This window comes from Octodon degus, unplaced genomic scaffold, assembly GCF_000260255.1.
Source record: "Octodon degus isolate 3935 unplaced genomic scaffold, OctDeg1.0 scaffold00015, whole genome shotgun sequence".
NCBI lineage: Eukaryota > Metazoa > Chordata > Mammalia > Rodentia > Octodontidae > Octodon > Octodon degus.
Window position 1 is genome coordinate 17,266,289 of NW_004524591.1, and position 6,589 is coordinate 17,272,877.

The following is a 6,589-nucleotide window of genomic DNA, read 5'->3' on the forward strand; positions in this document are numbered from 1 at the left end:
TGGTGGCTACTGTGTAATGGCAGGTAAGGGAAGGTGATTTGAGCTATCAATTTCAATCTAGTTTTCAGGGTGATTCCTTCCCTATTATGTCTTATTTTTCAGAAAACAGTAGCTCCGGGTACATAGTAGATCCTCAACTATGTTAGCTTATTGTGACAATACTCTCATGATACACTTCTCTGGACTCTCTTTTATTTGATCTCTTTGGAATAACAGATACAAGGTCCCACCATCAGTTAGACACATATTTAGAGTAATTTAGCAAGGAATAATTATAAGTGGGTGAGTTTTGAAGTAAGTCTAGTGACAATCTGTACATTTAATTATTGTCTATTATATTTTGCTTCTCTCTAACTGTCATCCATTTGGTTCTTCTTTCTTCCTCATCTCTTTAGGGTCAAACCTTGCAGCTGAACACCAGCTCTGTCTCAATAAATGGTTCTTGAGAGCCAGGCTACATCCACATAGATGAATTAGAACTCTCCTGTCCTGGGAGCCTTGTGTTGGCCTTTGTCTCTGTTGTCATTGTTTCCCCTGACATCTGCATCTCTGGAAGTCTTACCTCAATGGCTGAAAGAACTTCCTAATCAGTCTTTCACCTGTCATCCCACTTCCCCCCAGCCTGTACACTTCTCTCCCATCATCCTAAAGTTCATCCCTGACCTTATATTTCTGCAAACTCCTCATTGCCCCTCATTAGTTATGGAACAAAGCCAACAGTCTTTCCTTCTGAAATATGGGACCTCTACAATATGGTGTCTGTCACTTTTTCTCTTCTCCTCCTGAATGTACCCCTCATGCCCTGCCTGTCATCTGTTCCTCCCTATGGAGTTCTGCCCTTGATCATATGCAATCCCCTTCTCACACGGGTAAAAACTCTACCCGTTCTGTAAGGCCAGGAATAAAATCTATTTGCCAAAGAATTTCTCCTGATTTCCTAGGCACATAAAAGCTCTCCATCCCCTCAGTCTCAAAAGCCCATTACAATTCCACTTCAGGATATAGGATTTATAGGATTCTGTCCTATAATTCATTGCCCTATCATTTCACTGATATATAGGTAGGACAGGAAGGACTTCCTGACAGTAAGGGAGGAGACACTGCACTGTACTTCCAAAGAAGATAGGGGAATTTAGCCTCCTCTGGAAATTTTGAAGAAAGAGATATGTCTTTCAGGGAAATTTTATATGAGGTCTTGTCTAGAGGTCAGTCAATGAACTGATGACCACCCAAGGGTCTAGGTAATTACAGTTCTAGTAAACTTCTGGAGACTGTTTTAATTCCTTGAGACAGCATATGCATGAACATAAAAAGCCAGAACACTAGTACAGACTCTAATGAAGGAGATTCAGGCCAACATGGGGCTATTTTCACTTTATCAAAGGAATTAGTAGCCATAAGAAACAACTAGACGGTGGGTTGCTTGAGGTTCTTAAGGTTCTCACAATTAGAGATGTTGTTCTCCCTCCTCCCATAATGATTTGGCTCTGGAGATCCCTTTCTACTTCATGCCCTAGTCCTTTACCAAAAACCAAAATAAAACAAAACAAAACTAAACAAAAACCTCGAATACATGGATCACCATCAGGAAATTATGCTGGGAATTGAACTCAGGACCTTGCACTCGCCAGGCAGGCACTGTAATGCTGAGCTGTCTCTCCAGAGAGATTTCTTTGTCTTAAATATGCTTTGTCTGCTAACTAACCACATCAGCCGTCTTATCATTAGATTTTGCAAAATAACATCTTTTCCATCTTTCTTATTTTCCATATTGCTGGATCCTTATATATATGTAATCTATCTCCAACAAATAGCACATAGTTGAATAACTGAATCATTTTTTAAAGAAAAGTCTGAGTCTGGGCTGGAGTGTGGCTCAATGGCAGAACATGGGTTCAATCCCCAGCAACACATACGTACACATACACACACACACACACACACACACACACACACACACACACACATCCCACATTGAATGTGCTAGTCACAGTGTTTTACTAGAGTGCTTAGTTCTCTAACATATTCAGTGTATCTGTGATATTTTGATATACCCATCCATTTATTAACATCAAATGTAATTGTTGATAGAGCTAGACTTATGTCTCTTATTTTGTCATTTTATGACTTCAGTCTTATCTTTTCTATCAGAATTACACTTAAATAGGAAGCTCCTGGATCAAAAGCTTTTAATTTTATTTGGTCATATTTCACACTCTAAAAAGGCTCTTTTTGACATCTCTTGGGTGTTGCCAGGTACTTTCAAAAACATATTTTCCTTATATGAGGAAAACATTTTTTTCCTTATGTAAAAAGTAAGCATGTGCCCAAAGTAGGTCTTTTTCCATTAAAGGAATCTTCACTCATAGATCTTTCTCTCATTTTGGGCTGATGTAATAGGATAGAGTTCTGGATCACCAGATGAAAGGGTACCAAACATTTGTAAGGCTAATGATATGTATTCTGTACTGTTTCCCAAGCAGGTAGTGCCAGGTTACTATAACCAACAATACATGAAGCTATAAACTTAGACATATTGGGCCAGCCAAATAGCTCAGCAGATTAAAGTGCCTGCAAGCAGGCGCAGGGGCCAGGGGTTCAATCCCTGGCACTGCCATATTGGTCCCGCCCCTGGGGCATGCTGAGACAGCAAGTGAGACTGGGTGTGGTGATGTGTACCTGTAATCCCAGCACTTGGGAGGCTGTAAACAGGAGAATCACTACAAGTCCGATCTAGTAGTGAGAACCTGAACACCCTGTAGACCCTTCCCTAAAATACAGGGAAAAAAAACTTAGCCATATCTTTACCAGAATTGAGTGTTATTATTTAATTAAAATTTATCTTATTTATAAATTTAAATAATAATATATATATTATAGATCCGGGGAGACTAAAAAATCCCCTGGTTGGAACCTGAAGCACACAATTGCCACTTAATAGATCTCTTTTATTTTTTCCCTTTCAAAACTTCACATCAAATCTACACTCTGCCTCATTCAAAGCCCTTGTCTCAAAATGTGCACAATGCAAATCTTGATATACCTAAGAGACAGCTATGTGCTTAGAATAGTGTCCCCCTGGCTCCTGCCTGTGTCATCAGGGGAAATGAAAATCTTTGCTAATTAGGTACTTTGTAATAAGGAAAAATAATGATTTGTATTATGCAATTGAGTATGAGCATTTATTTCATTATAAACTGCAATTCTTTGTGATGTGAAAGTAAGAATTCATTTTATTTTCAGATCAATAGTTGGTGTGCTGAGTTAATAGAAGTGAAATTTTAATACAGCATGAGATAGCAAATCAGGCTGCTTGGGCTTGGCAGTATCTTTCAAATCAGATCACATGACTATTGCCAGGTTGCATGAGTCTTAGCTGTCTGTTGCTCTGGAGTTTTCTGGATTGTACAACCGTTCTTGGCATCAGGCCCCCTAAAAAATCACAACGGGACATTGAATAAATGCTTTCATCTCTTAGGCTTGTCTCATAAAATTGATGTGGTTCTGAAATGTGTTTTCTCAAGGGGTATAATGCATATTTGCCTTCTGCTGGGCGGGCTGAGCCAATAATGATTGCAATCAATAAGAAAGTCTTTCATCAGTAGAGTTTTATGGTAGTGGCTTTAGGGGCCTCCAGATATGAGATGAACCCAGTTAAGTTTTATTGGTAATTTACCAGATATGCTTCATGAAATCTACTCAGAGATGTTCAGAATTCATTTTCATCTGTGACCATTGAAAGCTTCCAAAGATCACAGGAGACCCAAATCCATCTCTGCCCCGGCTACCACCTGGGAATGCTAGTCTACAGCTAGCTCTTAGGGGATCATGGCCAGCAGAAGTGTTTAATACCAGCTCAGTTCCTCTTTTTTTTTTTTTTTAAACCTATCTTTCGCATAAACCTACAAGGAAAGACCCATCTATCGCCCCAGCTTGGAGCTCTTAGGAGGTGGCAGAAACATTACAAGCAGAGCCTAATGGGAGAGCTGAAGTCACTAGGGGTGTGCCTTGAGGGACCGCGGATGCCAGCTACTACCTCTCTCTCTTGCTCGTGGGCCATGTGGTGACTGGGTTTCCCCTGCCACTCCTCTGTTATGGTACACTGTCTCACTGTAGGCCCAATGGCAATAAATAGGGCCAACCACCCATCCACTGCCATTCCCCAAACTGTGAGTCAAAATAAGCCTTTTTTCTTCTAAAGTTGATTGTCTCAGGTGTCTTGCTACAATAATGAATGACTTGCACACACACACACACACACACACACACACACACACACTCAGATGACCTAGCCAGCTGTTCATATACATGGAAGCAGTATGCCTTCCACTTTGGAGCTAACCTAATTTCATGCTTTCTTCATAAACTTTAAGAAATTGTAAAGCATCCATAAAATACTTTATTTTATTTTATTGTATTTTTGGTACAGGGCATCAAACACAGGACCTTGTACTTGCCAGGCAGTCATTTATGCCACTGAGCTATCTCCCTGCCCCCCACAAATTATTTAAAGTTATAATGATGCCTTAAATCTATTATTTCACTTACACTTTACAATGATATTTGGAATGAGTCTTCCTCTTCCCCTTCTTCCTCCTCCCTCTTCTTTATGATACTTGGAATTGAACTCCGAGGTTTTGCCCTGAGCTACATCACTATCCTTTCACACATTCTAAAAGTTTGAGCTAGGGTCACACTAAGTTGCTAAGCTGTCCAAGCTAGGTTCAAACTCAACATCCTACTGCCTCAGTCTCCCAGAATAGGGATGATAAGTGTGTGTCACTGCACCTGGGTAAATGGTCTTTTTTCTTTTTTTTCAGATGAGGAAACCAAGGCTCAACAAAGTCAAATAGCTTGCCTGAGATAATACTACTAGTCATGGTAGATTACTTGCACACACACACACACACACACACACACACACACACACACACACAAATTACTGAGTTCAATAATTCCCATCTAATCAACTCAGTAATTCCTCATGACTTTAGGGCCCATAATCCTGTCAGGTATACTTGGCTTCCAGGGATAACTAGGGAACTGTGCACTTGGTTTTTACCTTGACTATCCCAGTGAATGGGTCAATAACCCATACCCTGCTTGTTCAAACTGGGTGTAAACACACTTTCTAATTATAAAATGCAAAAAAGCATATACAAGTACATGTGAATATTTCTAATATATGATATAATTTTCTGTCATTTGTTTAAAGGTTGACAAATTTTCTATGAAGCCCAAGTATCTCCTCATAGCCCTGAAGGGCTTCTAGAAGCTTCTTTGTACTAGGTGAAAGAGTCAGGCCTATTCTACAACCTTCCTTATCCCAGGCTAACTTATTCATTAGGCACAGGAGGCACAGAGGCCTAGGCCTATGGTTCTTTCAAAGATGCACTCGCCACATGCTTTAATTCTCTTAAAATTGGAAGAGAAATTGAACTTAATATGGTCTAGATTATATCCATCCTTATGCTAACTCAATCATAAAATAGAATATACATTTAAAAATAAAACAGGAGCTGGGGAGATAGCTCAGTAGAATAAGTGTTTGCCTGGCAAGCACAAGAGCCTGAGTTCAATCCCCGGTTCTGGAAAGAAAGAAGAAAGAAAGAAGAAAGAAAGAAAGAAAGAAAGAAAGAAAGAAAGAAAGAAAGAAAGAAAGAAAGAAAGAAAGAAAGAAAGAATCCAGGAAGGTTGAACTACCTGTGGCTCTGGAAGTTACAGTGTGTCTCTGATTTGAACTCCTTGTGGCTGGGGCCATCAGTGTGTCCAGGGGAGGCCTGCACGCCCAGTTAGTTTTGTGTTCAGAGTCAGAATAACTTTATTCCCCTGGGGGTGGCCAGATGATATTAGAACTGGAACTGCTCCTTGGTGCTGGCAGCCTTGGAGACCTTAAGCACACAGAAGCTCACTGTCTTGCTCAGGGGTCTGCAATTGCCCACCATGATGATGTCACCGATCTGGACGTCCCCAAACATGCAGGGGGACAGGTGTACCTGCATGCTCTTGTGGCGCTTCTCAAAGAGACTGTATTTGTGCATGTAGTGGACATAGTCTCTGCGGATGACGATAGTCCCTTGCATCTTCATCTTGGTTACCACACCAGGCAGGACCTACCCTCTGATGGAGATGTTACCGGTAAAGTGGTATTTATGATCAATGTAGGTGCCTTCAGTGGCCTCTTTGAGGGTCTTGAGGCCCAGACTGATGTTCTTATTTTATGGAGGGAGTTTCTTCTTGCCAGTTTCTCCCAACAGGACACTCTTATTTTGGAAATTAGTCAGCTGGTTCTGGTAGGCATGCTCTGTCTGAATGTTCATGTTCCCAGCTGGCTGAAAAAAGAGGTGAGGGCATGTGGGTTTCCTTATGGACTCTATTTTTAATATTTTGGTGTGTTATTGTTAAAATCTTCCTTCTGACATCTAGGTAGAATTTTAAGAAGATATTTGTAGTGATACTCTTCTGTAATCATGTGTGTGTGTGTGTGTGTGTGTGTGTGTGTGTGTGTGTGTGAGAGAGAGAGAGAGAGAGAGAGAGAGAGAGAGAGAGAGTCTCACTATGTAGCGGAGGCTGGCTTTGAACTCACTAT

At 40.7% G+C, this 6,589-nt stretch overlaps 1 pseudogene; it reads right to left on the reverse strand.

Moving 5' to 3' along the window:
- Positions 1 to 5,849: 5,849 nt before the first annotated feature.
- On the reverse strand, positions 5,850 to 6,320 carry LOC101564125 (annotated as a pseudogene).
- Between the last annotated feature and the right edge of the window lie 269 nt (positions 6,321 to 6,589).